This window comes from Solea solea, chromosome 7 (genome assembly GCF_958295425.1).
Source record: "Solea solea chromosome 7, fSolSol10.1, whole genome shotgun sequence".
NCBI classification, from domain to species: Eukaryota; Metazoa; Chordata; class Actinopteri; order Pleuronectiformes; family Soleidae; genus Solea; species Solea solea.
Window position 1 is genome coordinate 4440287 of NC_081140.1, and position 16055 is coordinate 4456341.

At 41.4% G+C, this 16055-nt stretch overlaps 1 protein-coding gene across 3 annotated transcripts in view; it reads left to right on the plus strand.

Moving 5' to 3' along the window:
- phldb1b (pleckstrin homology-like domain, family B, member 1b) overlaps positions 1-16055 on the plus strand; it is a 121520-nt gene that overhangs the window by 3439 nt on the left and 102026 nt on the right. The window contains exon 1 of one of the 3 annotated variants that reach the window (XM_058634210.1): positions 9006-9218. The exons of 1 other annotated variant lie outside the window; for it this stretch is intronic. The gene's annotated coding sequence lies outside the window, so the exon portion shown is untranslated. Of the gene's footprint in view, positions 1-9005; positions 9219-13449; positions 13548-16055 lie in introns of those variants that run through there. One more of the 3 variants, XM_058634211.1, reaches the window with a different exon arrangement.

The following is a 16055-nucleotide window of genomic DNA, read 5'->3' on the forward strand; positions in this document are numbered from 1 at the left end:
CTCAATTCTTGTCCTTCACAGTTAATATCTCCCTCTAATCTCTCTAGCAGTACACATAAGCTACACTAGATGGCACTGGTGTTCTGCCTTTAACTTGTTTTTCTGACTGAGACATCATAATAAAGAGATGTTGCCTGGAGCCAAACTCTCAGTATAATCCTTCAGAATACTCGCAGACATACACACACATGTCTATTATTAACCCAGTGCCGGTCATTGTCAAAGACAGGAACAACATTTCAGCTGTGACAGACGGAGCATGACACCCAGACTGACACATTTGTTCAGATACTTCAGCAACAAACAAAGCTGCAGCTTCCTTCAGTTTGGCCCCAGGCAACACGTGGGAGTGCGATCCACCAACTGCAGACACATCCTGCCCCAAAAAATGATGACCCATTTCCTTCACGTCCTCAAAAATACCCCCCCGCCCGCCTCCCTTTTTTCACCGGCCGTGAATCACTTTGTAATTGAATTTTCCAGCCGGTCGACAGTATCAGAGACGCAGAGACGTCCAAGCTTTCTGTTCACTCGCTGAGTTAGTCCAATCATCTCAAAGGATCAAGTCAGCGCCCATCGAGGCCTTTGATGTTCATAATGAGCGTTTCCCTCTGCTCAGCCCTGCAGCGCTCAACTGTATGTTTCTATAAAGGCGTGAGGATTTGAATGGCTGCGTGCGTGGGCTGCTGCTGCTGCTGCTGCTGCTGCTGCTGCTGCTGCTGCTGCTGCTGCTGCTGCTGCTGCTGCTGCACAGGGGAAGAGGGGAGCCGAAACCAAATGTGCTTTTCATTAAAGATGAAAGCAGAGGGAGCTTTTACTGTCTCAGACGCCTGTTTGTACTAAGTGTGAGGGTGTGTGTATGTGCGTAGAGATGCATGAGAGCAGAAATTAACCTTTGACCCCCAGTGACTTGTGGTTACCTGGTGGCTCTGCAGGCTTGGTGCCACAGCGGCTATCGTTTGCCTTTGAATTTAAAATACAATTTCAGCTCCTCCTTGCACTTCACGTCTCTTTTTTTTTGTAAATTCACTGCATGCATATTAAAGCTGCTCAAGGCAATCGTGCAATTATTCAGCTCCGAGAGAGAAGTTTTTATTTCGAGCTTCTACTACAAATAAATGATGTGATGACTGCACAACAGTCTGCAGCACTTTAAAGCTGCAGGTGAAAATATACACTTTTTATACCAACAACCGCCTGAGAACACACTGAGCTCTCGAAGTAACAGCATTTTATCACCAACGTTGAAATACAGTGGAGCGAAGTCAGCTACAGACTTTTCACAGGAGGCAGATCATTTGCTCTCTCGTCATCCTCCTCTTCCTCACATATACTTCACACACTGGTATAGTGACATTTGTTTCATTTTCAACACACAAAAATTCCTCAGCTCCACTCTGATCACATCCCCTGGTATATACAGTATATATATATATATGTACAGTTTTCCTCCAAGGACCACAGTTTGAGAACCATGGTACTATAAGAATGTTTGAATGACACCGTGGTGACTTAAAAACCCTGCAGAGGTTTTGACTTGTCGTGTTTTCATGTGTGGATGGAGGAGAATGCATGTGCGTGAACGAGGTTCAAAGGCAATGTGATGATACATTTTAATGTCAGGGCTTCATGCTATGCTCCTGACAGACACTTGGTGGCGATACGACAAAGCAAAAGCACGTTTTAACTGCAAGGCAATTCAAAGTGCGCCACAGTCAGTATAAAAAACCCACAAAGACAAGGAGCGCCGGCGAATGCATGCATGTAAACATTCAAATGTGTTCTTTTTAATATAATAACTGTTATATGAGAAAATAAATTATTCTAAATTGATTTTAATAAGACATTAAATTGATAGTTCAGGGTTTTTAGTAGGGATGTCCTGATACAACTTTTCACTTCCGATACGATACCGATATTGCAGCCTTGAGTATTGGCCGATACCGATACCGATATCGATCTGATACGATATCAGCACAAATCATACATACTTTACTTTATTTGTAGTGTGGAATGTTAGAATAGGCTTGATCAAGCGATATTACTTAAACAGATAACAATAGTCAGCAACAGATGTTTGAGAAAAACTGACCCTTTTATTATTAACCAATGCGTTTCATCAAATTTAACCTTCAACATATGAATACTGGATTTTTTTACCATGTTAATTTCATACAGTCTATGGTTAATTTCATCAGGAGGAAAGTACCAAGTGTTAATGGGGGTGTTTTCAGAGCAGCCGTGTTTCACAGGTAACAGCGTGTCTTCAGAGAACACCCCCCTTGTTTTCACTATTTTGGATTAGCCCAACCCACACAGGGTGAGTGACTCGTACCGCAGGTAAACTCGGAGCCCGACGACCGACCCCGCAGACGTACTTAGCTCCGTGTGTGGAGCTTCAGGACACATTTAAAACACACAAAGCTCTTGTCGTGGCTGGTTTTTGGGCTATAATTAACGAACGGAGGCTGTTGAAAGTCGACAGGTGGCGCTGGTTTATGGAATAATGTTGTTTTAGCAGCTCGTCTCAGTATGAGCTAGCGTGGTGCTAACGGCTAGCTCGCGCTCGCTGTGCGGCTACGTAGACTGTGATTTCAGAGGTTAAAGAAAAATGTTTAACTTCTAAGAAGTGTGTGTGCTACTGCTATTTCAGTAGCACACACACACTGTTGGATAGAAGTGCTGGAGCGGAATGAACTGCTTGTATCAGAGCGCTTATATCGGGAGATTTTAGAGGCAGTCCGATATAATCCGATACTCATATTTTGGCTGATATCAGACCGATATCGGATCAGGACATCCCTAGTTTTTTGTATGAGTAATTGACACATTGCCATTGCTGGCCTCGCTGTGTGAAACATGTAGTCTCTCTCTCTCTCTCTTGCTGAAAAATAACCAAAGTCGAGACACAGCAGCTGCTGCCTCTTTAAGTTAAGTTAGTGTCACTTAAGTGTACAAACACTAAAGTCACAAAATAACACATTTGAAGTGACTGATGCTGGCAACAGTTGACCAATAACTACTGTATGCTACGGTGTAAAATCACTGATTGTCTCTATGGACTTTGGTACAGGAAGTGAGTGGTTTAGAATGAGAATGTGTCAGAAAAGGTTTGTGGCAAGATAAAGTGGCAACCATATTCTTAAGACACCATAGATTTTATTATGTGAGACTTTTGTTAAATGGATAAAACTTGATTATCCTTGTGACCCCTCTGGCAGCCATGTTTTGAGAATGGATGGATGTATGTCTCAAGAAAAGTTACACACTGCACTGTCACCGTATTTCTATTTCAATTCACTCTGACTTAGTGACTCACACAACTGAAAGTGCACACTCTTACACACGTTTTCCACACATAATCACACGTTTTCTTGTTATGATTTTAAGATATTTGGTTTATTTCACTTTTTTTTCCCAGTTAACAAATTGCTTCATGTTGAGAGAACAAAAATATAGACAAAATGTTGGTGAAATTGTACAGATTGTGTAGAAGCTTTTATTATTGGTCAGATCAGATGAGAACAGAGTAAATACGAGTGTAGTGTTCATCAGCTCATTGCATTTCACTGTTATCAGTGTGTGTTTCCATTGTTTCCCAAACGTTTTATAAGGGCGCTCACTTTTGAAACGTGACAAACCAACGTGAGCCAATGTGAATCACAGGCACCACATTTTAGATTTTTGACTTTTCACTTAGTATTAGGGCCACATTGAGGGAAAAATTATTCACAGACTTCGAGAATAAATCTTAATTTACGAGATAAAAGTAATACATTTACGAGATTAAAGTCGTGAATTTACAAGAATGAAGTCGTAAATTCCCGACATTAAAGTCCTTTTACGTTCTACGTTCATTTCTGTAACAGAAAGTCATTTGAATAGGGAAACTAGCCATTTCTAAGAGTTTGATAAATGAGTCATAAATTCATTTTAGGCAGTTTATCATAAATTAAAGGCTTGAAAAAAATTCATCAGATTTATTTTATTCTGAGCCTAAATAAATCTATTGCGACCCATTTGTGGGTCCTGGCCCAGAGCTTGGGCATGACTGCTGTACAGGATTTTATAGCTGACACAGAGTTTGCCTTTCAGCTCCAGGTGTGTGGCAGTCGCCTCAGTGAGTAGTTGTTCATGGTGGGAGGCAGAGCCTGTTTCCAGAGCACAGTGACCAAGACAAGGAATGTTGACAGGCAGATATCTGAGTAATGATTAACAGCATGGACATATATTCCAAACATCCACAGAGACGATCTCTTAACAGCTGCCATAACCACGTCATAATTAAACATGGTCAAACATAGTTGTGTGTATGTTGTTTTTCTGGGACAGCTGTGTGATTTTAGGGCTGACAGATGAGTGTGCTGCACATAAATCATTATAAATCCTAGGAATGTGCAAAGTGCATTGACACACAAACATACACAGTAGTTTCAGATGCAGTTTGGGTTCTGTGATATCGCAGATGGAAAGTATTTGTGCGACTGTCTGAACATGTGTGTTTATCTTCTGTATCGTCTACAGTCAGCTGGCATCTCAGAAAAACAAACAGCCAACAGCAAGATGAGGACGATGAGATAGATCACGCTGTAGTTCCGCGTGTTTCCTACCTGCTATCTCGTCTCTTCGTCAGCCCGTAAGTGGATCTTCTCTGTAGCTCTCGCTCTCGCCGACGCCATCATGTTGTATTTTCTTTTCCGTCTCCTCCTCCTCCTTCTTCTTCTTTTGGTCCAACTCCAGTCCAACTAAGTGTATACATACAGGAGTAATCAGACTAGGATTCAGGTATGTTAGTCCAACTAAGACTAGCTTGATTTTAGTTGGACTAACGTGTTTACATAACATTACAAAAACCAAATTATTGTCCATAGTCTGACTAAAATCGGACTTTTAACATGCATGTAAACGCACTCACTGCTATACTGAGTTGAGCTTGTTTTTATTTTAAGGTTACATACTACAGCTTTAAATCTGTCAGGTCTCTATTAACAAACTCTAACTATAAACTATGATTCAAGAACCAGATGTTCTTTTGTTTGTTTGTTTGTTGTTTCCAGGACGTCATTTACAATGTAGTTGCAGTGAGAACAAAAGTATGTATCTGGCCACATAAAAGGAACATGCCTCTTTTTTTAACTTTGTGACAGTGAGTTTTTCATCTAATGAGTTTTTCTTACTTTATTATAAAACTGCAGTTGGCAGGATCACTGGTGTTATGACACCACAGGTGTCCTGTTGTCCTGTTCATGTGGTCATCATGTGGGGGATTGACTGCCACCTGGTAGTCAAGCCTGACCCACATTAGAGGAGAAGAAACAACCGTGCTGACTGATTTGAACAGATTATCCGGCCAAATGATCCTGTAGTGTGAGGGGTTAACAGATGTGATCTCTCATTGGACGCATCAGTGTCTTCCCGATTTCAAATTGTAAGTATTAAACATGTTTGATGTTTACGACTGAACAGCGACTGAGCAGATACCCGTGGGGTGGAGTGGCTCAGTGGTTAAGACCGGTACCTTGTGTCCGAAAGACATGATGGTCGCAATGGTCGCAAGTTTGACTCCACCCCTGGCTGATTGTACTCAATTCCATTGTAAGTCGCTTTGGATAGAAGCGTCTGCTAAATGACATGTAATGTAATGTAATAACCACAGAGAACGAGTTAGAACAGTGATGTACAAGCCAAGTTGATTCCGTCTTCTCAGCCATGACTTCATCTACAGTTTTGTGTTTCTCAGCGCGCGCACACACACACACACACACACACACACACACACACACACACACACACACACACACACACACACACACACACACACACACACACACACACACCAGCTATTAGCTGACGACGCCAACAGTCCACCTCCATGTCTGTTTGTATTCTGAAGTCAAGTTAAATCATACAAGTTTCTGTGAGATCCCAAATCCTTGGACTCTCCTTTGTGAAATTGTTAAGTGAGTGGTCCTGTGTCTTGACTGGATTGTTTAATCTTTGCTTTCTCAGGATTAAAACATTTAAAAACAAAGTTCCCATTTTTTTAATTTATTTTTTAAATACAAGTTTGATTTGAAAATCCTGTAGTACAGGCTGAGTTTGTTTATCATGAACTATGGCTGAGCAGAACAAGGGACTCAAATGCAGGACTCAGAACACGAATCAGTCAGTAACAGAGTTTAATTCCAGGCAGAGGTTCGGTACACGGAAGGTCAAAGAGATCAGGCAGAGGTACAAAAACGTCAGGCAAAAAGGCAAGGTCAAAAAAGGCAGGCAAGGTTCAAAAACACGCGTAGACTATGGCTGTGACTCAAGAGTGCTGGAACGTGAGCTATGAACTACAACGAACTGGCAACGAGACAAGACACAGAGGGGAATATAAGCAGTGCCTGATTAGGGAGTGATAGGATGCAGGTGTGGTAGACACAATCAGGGATCAGGTGCACGCAGACAAGGAAGGGGGCGGGGTAGACAGGAACCTGAAACAGAGACAAGGGTGAGTGATTTCAAAATAAAACAGGAAGACAAGACATGGAACATGAAGGGAGAAACAAAACAAGATACTTAACAGAAGTGACAGATCATGACATTGTTTGGTTGCTGTTGGGTTGAGTTTGTGTGTGTGTGTGTGTGTGTGTGTGTGTGTGTTTCTACAGTTGCAAAACAAGCTCACTCATCCAAGATTTGGTTTTTAAATTTCAATCTTAGTGACGTGTGGTGTCACTATGTTGCACTTGAACACACACGTTTCATATGTGACAGATGATCTGAGGCAAACTGTCCATCTGTTAATCTCTTAAACTCGCTGTTAATCATCCCAGCACACAAAGTGTACATTAACTTCATTTGTTATGATAAAACCGACTTTGTTGTTTTCACTAAAAGCTTTTTGAATGATGATGTTTTTCTCTTAGATTTAGTTTTTGACAGAATTTGGAAGCTGTTGCTTTTTGTGTTCATGATTTGAATAGTTTTGCCATCAATACTGAAAACTTTAGTACTTTTACTTTCTGTATAAATGTATATATAGAATTCTTACTCTCTATCCTTGGATTATGCTTGATGATAATTATTAAATTATTGTTCAATAATGTCAATAATGCCCTCTCGAGTCACAAGCCAGTGTTTTGTGGAGGGACAGCTGCTTCTTTCTTCAGGTGAAAAATAAAACTAAATCACATTGACCTACAATGGAGTTAGAATTGTATGGAAGTAAATCTGTGCCATCTGAGTTTGAATTTGAATTTCTAACACTGAATTTTTTTGCATCGAAATTAGACTTTGAATTTTAAAAACCATCAAATTTCAAGCACTGATTTTTTTTTGCCTTTGATTTTTTTTCAAAGTTCAAAAAAATTCAGTTGCAAAAACGTCAGTCAATATCCGGGTCACCAGAGAGAAGCAATCGATCCCTGTATCAATTCATCCAACACCAAGCCAATCGACTTACGCTCCATTGGTCATGTGACACCAACACGGGAATGCTGTCAGTCAGCGATGTCAACTAACAGGAAAGATGGCGCTTCGGTGAGTGTATTTACTCTTTATTTACCGTTTGTGGTCGTTTCATTAAGTAATAGATATTAGTCGACACGTTGCACATTAACATGATTTATTGAACAATATCTACACTGAACTACAGTTTTCTGCCTCAGAACTGTAAGTAATGTTCGCGAGAGTAAACCATGCTCACAAAACTAGCTAACACAATTTTCATGAACGCCCCCTCATTAAAAGCGCAGTGTAGATATTGTTCAATAAATGATTGGCTTGGTGTTGGATGAATTGAGACAGGGATCGATTGCTTCTCTCTGGTGACCCGGATATTGACTGACGTATTTGCAACTGAATTTTTTGCGACTGAATTGTTTGCGACATCAAATTTTTTGCAACTGAATTTTTTGAGACGTTGAATTTTTTGCAAATGAATTTATTTCAACTTTGAAAAAAAATCAAAGGCAAAAAAAAAATCAGTGCTTGAAATTTGATGTTTTTTAAAATTCAAAGTCTAATTTCTATGCAAAAAAATTCAGTGTTAGAAATTTGAATTCAAACTCAGATGGCACAGATTTACTTCCATAGAATGGTTGTTTGTCTCTATGTGGCCCTGTGATGGACTGGTGAACTGTCCAGACCCCGCCCACCGCCCTATGTCAGCTGAGATTGGCACAGTAACCCTCTGCTGGAGGATAAAGAGGTGAATGAATGAATGAATGGAAACTAAATATTGAAACCTGTGCCCAGTTGTAAATATGAAGGTTTGCTCAAAACACTCACAGCTAACAGCTGGAAGATGAACGTGCATCATAGCGTTGTGATGGAAATATCACAATGAAACTAGAATAAATTAGTGTTTTCTACATTCTCTTCCACTAAAGCCGATTAAACAGCCAGAAAGTGCGAGACAGCGGGAGTGAGCACATTCCTACTGGTCCTAAAATCCTGTTTATACCTGGGATTAATCTGTTTTTGACTTTGACCAGTTGGAGTGGAGTACAAATATCAGTAAATCCACAGAAAAACCTGAATTATCTCTTTAAGATCCTGACACTGTACTACAATTGTGAGTCAAACTGAAGTCTGACCTCTGACATTTGATGTCCCTGATGAGATTTGTCTGTATTTGAAGGACAACCATTCTGTCCACAGCCTGTGTTTGAGTGTATTCAGTGTATACAGTGTTAGGAGTAAACATGTGGTAAACATGGGTTTCAGAATAAGTGCGACCTCAGTCTCGCAGAATAAAAGTCTGTTCTCAGCCCGTCACTGTTTCCAGCTCCTGCTCAGCAGCTGCCTGTGTAGCAGAGGCTCTGGTTTAAGGTGAACATTTCTGGGAGTTACACAGGATTTCTTTATCCAGAAGAATGAACGCCTTGTGTACTGTACCCGTGTTAGGGTGAGGCTGACCAGGCAGGAAGGCTGAGCGAGAGAGAGGGAGAGGGAGGGAGAGGGAGGGAGGGGACCAGCAGCAGCAGCAGCAGCAGCCAGATGGTGTGTGTCAGCAGTGTCGACCACATGGCTTTAAACAAGTTTGTGAGCGGGACAGAGATAGAGAGTGTGAATGTGAGAGAGCGGGAGCCACCTGTTTGGATTCCTGTGGATGAGACTGTGTGAGCAGCAGCAGTGTCGTCCTGTCTTCATGAGCAGCACCCCTGTGTTTGTGTAGTCCTGTGCTTTTACTGGACTGTCCAACCACACGCCACCCACCACCGTGTCAGGTAAAGCTGGAGCTTCACACTTTCCTTCTCAGATTGGCAGCTGAGGTTATGTGTATGTGTGTGTGTGTGTGTGTGTGTGTGGTAAACTAAGTGAACTTATATTTCAAAGCAGCAGATGATTTGCAGTTTGCGTTGGTGTCACGTTGTGATGATAATGACTCACGGCCTTGTATCGTGTCCTGTGAAGGATCTTTGTGATGTTTTCTTCTCAGTGTGTCTCAGGTTTATCAGCAGCGCAGACACAATAGCACCATACTGTGTTTGTCAGCTGGAGTCTTCACTCCAAAGCATGAGTCAGTGTGGTGGGACATGCAGGGCCCCCAGGCTAAGTGATTGGAGGGCCTATATCAAACCAAAGTGATTCATTTTTGGTTAAAATTTTTCCTTAAAGCTTAAATAAGTGGGCTGCAAGGTTTATACATTGATGCTCTGATACTATTAAGCTTTCGATAGCAAGCTGTAGTGACAAGGGTCTCTGTGTAAGTGTTGTTTCCTAGTCGACCTTCTAATTCTTCTTCTGTTTTTTTATTAAATTGTCATTGCTACTGACCCATGTAATGCTTCTGTGGGCTCTCTCTTAGTTCGGGGCCCCAGGCAGTTCCCTCCCTTGCTTACCCAGTTGCAACGACCCTGAGAATGGACGCCACTGGTATAGAGTCAGACCTGCAGAGAATAAAGACCTTCAGCTCAAGAACACTCAGTGTTTGATTGTCTTGCTGCTCATTGTTTTGGTTCTTTCACAGCAGCAGCAGCAGCAGCAGCAGCAGCAGCAGCAGCAGCTAAAAACCTTAGCAAATAGCAGCTGAGGACACACATGTTTTTTTTAGAATGGTAGAATATCGACCGGACGTTTTCATGCTTGAAAAGTTGTCACGTTGATAAAAGTGAAATACAAACACATGCACTGGAAACAGATTTAGTGAATAAAGGATCATGTTAAAGTAAAGAGATGGTGTCAGTGACAGGCCACTGCAGCTTCTGGACATTCACCGACTTAGTTTAAGAAGCAAATATTACTACAATAAAAGTCTGACACCATGTATCAACAGGTAGTATTTGTTTATGTCACCATGTTGTGCCTTCTTATCCGTCTTATCCTAATATTTGCTCCACAGCAGTGGATGGAAACACACATGAATATCAATAACAATCCTTTTGAAAGTGTGTGAGTGTGTGAGTAAGTTTTATCACTCCATGTAAATGGAGGGAAACAGTCATAAACAGTGTGAATACCAGCAAAGTGAGAGGCAGCGTTCTCTCACTGGCACGTTAGATCCTCGGTCTTCTCACCCCCTGAAACACAGGCTGCTTTATGGGCCAGAGGAGAGAGAGAGTGAGAGAGAGTGAGAGAGGGTCTGTTGTTGTTTGAACCTCCCAACCAAAGCAGAATCGGGCCACATTTTTCGGGCGCCTGGCAGAGAGAACGCCTGTGTGAAGTTCCCAGACTGCAGCAACTCTCTAGTCAGTGATAATAAATCCTTTGTTATGTGAGCTCATTCTGTGAAGAGCACAATCAGGCGAGCACAGAGAGACTCTATCTACTGCCCTCCCCCCCTCCCTCTCACCCTCACCCTCTCACCCTACATCTACCCAGTCCCAGTCTCGTACTGGCCGCCCCGTGTTGGGTGTGAAGCTGAATCCCTCCTGCATGTTCTGGCTGTTATGACTCATCCTGATGACCTTGAACAGACACTTTCTTTTGTTTTTCCAGCCTAGTGTTCTTTATTTACCACCAGAGGAGTGTAATGTGTCTATCAGTTCAGTTTTTATAGAGATAAATGACGAGCTGACGGTTGTTGGTTGTAAAAACACAGCCACTTAGCTTTAGAGCTTCATAAATACAACAGCAGTTTAGAGTCTGAGAGGTAATTGTCCTCTAAATGAAGTGTATTTTATATGCTAATAAGTGACTGTGCTTAATCTAACAAACCCAAACTTTGCACTCGACTGACAGGGATACTTTCCACTTTGATATTACATATTATATTGATATTTGATGATAGAGGTGGTGTAGTTGCAGAAACAAATTAGAGGCCTTTAACTATTTATTGACAATAATGGTTAAGCAAATGTGCTAAAACATACGTCATTGTTTTATTTTAATGTCATTAAAAGAGCTCATTTCTCTCAGCTCTGTTTTCAGTGGATTTCAGCTCACGGACGTCATGTTACACCGTTGCTGCTTCTGTTGAGTGTCACAGTTCTCATGAGTGTCGATCACTGCAACAGCTGTGAACTGCTTTCAGGAAACAGAAGTCGTCAGCAGTGTACACGAGCTGAGGTGCACTAACACGTTAGCAGCGTTACCCAGGGTACCATTCACAAAATGGACAATAATCGTCCACATGATGTTTATATTTTTACCCATTTTTTTTGCATGAATAAAAACCTCATTTGTGTAGTAAAAACAACATGCAAACATCTTTATAAAAGGATATTTCTTTTATATTTTAAAAGGAATATGTACGTCTGTACCTTTGATACAAATATGTTGCTTCACTTGATTTCATTCACGTTGTTTCCCTCTGATAGTCAAAGGATAGAAATCTGTCATCTGCAAACACACAATATTCTACTCGTGAGGGAACTTTCAGGTACAGAAACACTTGTTTTTGAGTGTGTAGGACTGATGATGAATATAATAATAATAATAATAATAATATAATACTGTACAGTTATGTAAACAAATACATTTAAAAACAAGATTTGTTAAAACAGCTTAAACTTTGTTCTTATATTTAAATCTTTTTTTCTATTTCTATTTTATTCTCAACTGTATAATATTTTGCATTTCATAGCTTATATTTTGAGATACTTTATAGTCTAACCGTTTGTTGATGGTTAACTGTTCCGACAATAAACATCTTCTTTCTCATTCTTGATGAGAACTGTGAAGTACAGTGAGGATGAGGTCACTGAAGGTCACAGAGAGGTTAAACTGTCCTCTCAGAGGTCTCACTACACGTATTATTCATTCACGTAAACAGCTGTAGAATCCTCCCTGCCTCTAACTGCTGCTGCTGTTGCTGCTAATTTTCTCACTCACACACAGTCACAGCCAATCAGAATGCATTTCATCTGTAAAAGAGGATTTCATTTCCTTCCATCATTGTATTTGACTTTGATGCAGCAGCAACAGCAGCAACAGCAGCAGCAGCACCTCAACCATCACACCTAATCCTAACCCATAATCTAACCCCAAAAAGCCTTTGAAAGTGGCGAGGACCAGCCAAAATGTCCTCACAAAGTTAGTCCTCACAGCCTTTTACAGAGACATGGACACACACATTCATGCACAGCATTCTTAGTGCGGACACTCGTAGACATAATGTATTCCCGAGTCCCTTACCCTAACCTTGTCCCAAATTCTAGCCATAACACCCTCAAAAAGCCCCTGATCATTGTGAGGCACGGTAAAATAGATGTGAATCCAAATATACACGCTAAAAAACCCGCACATACAGCACTGTCTGTCCACTGTTGACTGAAGCGGCATTTAATCAAATGTACACACACACACACACACTTCACAGTGTTTTCCCCAGGGAGTTGCCATAGTAACGAGGGATTTGGCAGAGGCAGCAGTCTGGTAAAGATGATCTCATGGTGTTTGTTTATGTGCAGCTTCTCATCTTCACCTGGCCTATTTGGAAACACACACGCACACACACACGCACACACACACACACACACACACAGTGCTGGATGAATATCAGATCTTTGTAAATAATAATTGTGGTCATGTGTTTCTTAATACATTTCTCACATAATGTATCCTTTGTCTGATTCATCGTTCTTCACATAATAAAACAAACATATAAAGAAATAAATCAAATGAAACGACTGAAAAGCGATCCACTGCTCAAGTATTGAGTGAACGTGCATCAGCAGCAGTGACACCACAGAGAAGGTTGAATAAAGACAGTGTGTTTTCCACACACTGACCTACAGTACAGGGAAACTCACTCATTGTTTCCAGAAGCTGCTGCTTGTCCTGTGAATGATGGGACAACACACACACACACACACACAGAGAGAGAGAGAGAGAGAGAGAGAGAGATTGTCTGCTCCTTGGATAATTTTCCATGATTCAGAGGGATATCCCACACTGTCTCCAGCCTCCCCCCCTCCCATTTCCCTTCCCTTCCCTCCCCACCACTGCCTCCACTCCCTTCTCTCAAAGTTTACCAACAACACCAACAGTCATTCCTTCATGTGACTAAGATGACGGGATTATTGTGTGGACGAATGATGGAGTCTGAAGATCAGCCCTGAATGAGATTAAAGTTGTGAAGGAGAGCATCAAACAGCAGAGAGAGGGAGAGGAGGGTGAGTGACACTACAGTGTGTGTGTGTGTGTGTGTGCTTGTGTGCGCGCACTAACCCTTACCTTTTCTGGCATAAACACAGACCTTGTCAGGACCAGTAGTCCTCATGGAGATGAAGACCTGGTTGTAATGAGGCAGAACCTCATTCTAAGTAACTGGTCATGTTTACGGCTAAGATTTGAATTGTGGTTAATTTAAGATTACGTGTGTGTGCGTGTGTGTGTGCGTGTGCGTGTGCGTGTGCGTGTGTGTGTGCGTCACATTAAAGTTGCTCCCTCAGGACAGAAACATGTGTTTGTGTGTGTGTGTGTGTATGTGTGCGTGTGCGTGTGCGTGTGTGTGCGTGTGTGTGCGTCACATTAAAGTTGCTCCCTCAGGACAGAAACATGTGTTTGTGTGTGTGCGTGTGTGTGTGTGTGTGTGTTGACTGTGCGTCACATTAAAGTTGCTCCCTCAGGACAGAAACATGTGTTTGTGTGTGTGTGTGTGTGTGTGTGTGTGTTGACTGTGCGTCACATTAAAGTTGCTCCCTCAGGACAGAAACATGTGTTTGTGTGGACAAACAGGATGATGTTAGCTCATTATTAAACCAGCTCCACAGGACTCATACACACACGTGTGTGAACTCATTTAAAGTGACAGACTTTATGTTGTCAACCTTTCTATTAAATAGCTAATATAAATATATATATGTTCGTCATAAACAGTGCTGCTCAAGTCAGACCAGATCCATATTTACTTCCTGTACTATTTGCTGTGTCTGATCAATAATGTCGTAGCTGATTATAAGCCACATATGCGTCACTATCTGAGTTACCTCCAGTGAAATAGACATAAATTATTGGTTTTTTTTGTTTTTTTTTACTCGAAGCAAGTTAATGCTTTTAACATAAAATATGTAAAGTAAGCATTTCAGTTATGGTTACTTGGTGCATGTACCATACTGTATGTAGACCAATTAAAGTAGGAAAGTAGGAAATGCACATACAGTATGTTGAGATGATAATTTCCCCACAGATGTTGTAGTGGACTCATCAAATCTTATATTAGGATATTATACATCATCTCCTTCTGATTCTGTCATAATAAGTACGCCCACTAGAGGTCACCTCACAGTGACCCCCTAGACTTTTCCCGTGTGGATTAAGTTTGGTACAGAACAGATGAATTCAGTGACTCTTCATTTGTGAAGCTGTCATGAAACACGTGAAGAGCAGAAAGTATTGCTTCAGTTGCTTTGGGTCATGAAGTAATATTAAAGTACAGCTCACTAGTACTCACTAGTCATCAATGCACATTTTAAGCTGTTCAGCAACAGATGTTATTATTTGTAGTTAAATACTTAATGTTATCTTACTAACAGCATATTTTACAGCTCTGGTTTCTGGTTTCCCATGTTGGAAAAGGAGATCACTGAAGAATATCTAAGTATTCAGATTGGTACTTCTCATTATCCACTTATAACACATTCTAACTCATCTAAAACTCATATCTCCAGTTCAGCCTGTGTTGCTATATACTCGTGTAAGCCTCATACCCACAAACACATGTTCCCCTCCACTGTGGCGCGTCATGGTCACACAGTGTACGTAAACTCATGTGTGGGTCCGGCGGTCCAAGAGGCAGCAGCCGGCCAGCGTTCCCACTCCTCTACCAGAGGATTACTGCTGTTGAAAGAGCCTCTTTGTATTTACTCGTCTGGAATGCTTGTCCAGCTCCACGCCTTTGGGAAACACTGAGCCAAAAGTCAACGGAACCACTGAGCAATGGAATACCACTGGAAACATGCACGCTCTCAGCCCCCATCCCACTGGTTCCCCTGTTCAGTCCCCCTGCTCAGGAGTGGCCAAAGATGTAAGGAGCTCTAACATTTACTCTACTCGGCTCCAGATGTTTAATATTCATTACTGTGAATGGCTGTGGCAACAGCACATCTCATTTTAAATGTGCTTTTTTAACAGAAGACTAAGAAGATGCATTCAGAACAATAAAACAAAGACAGGACAAAGTTCTCCTTCCATTTAGCCATGGGCTGGCCCACACTGTCAGAAAAAAGGGCTGCATTACGAGTCCATTTATGTACCACAAGGTATAACTTAGGTAATATAAACCCTTAATTATTGAACCTGAAAGTACATAATTAAGTATATGCTACTTTTTTATTGCCCAAATGTTTTCTGAAGCAGTGAAGAGTACACAGGGACCATTTCTTCAAGTATAAGATACAATATCAGGAGATAGTTCATGGTCAGAATTGTAGATTGTCTTCTAACACAGACTTCAGAGTCTTTTTAAAGGACTTCCATATATAGTCTGAAGGAGCTGCTCTAAAGTACACGATAGGGGATTGGACTTACCTTCATTTCTCATATTCACACTGTGACAGACGTTCTTATCGCCATATTATTCGTCTGTGGCTCTGAGTGTTTGTTGGCAGCAGCAGCAGCAGCAGCAGCAAACTCATCGTCACTGTTAGTCTTGGGCTGCAGTGGAGTTTGGGCTTGGAAAA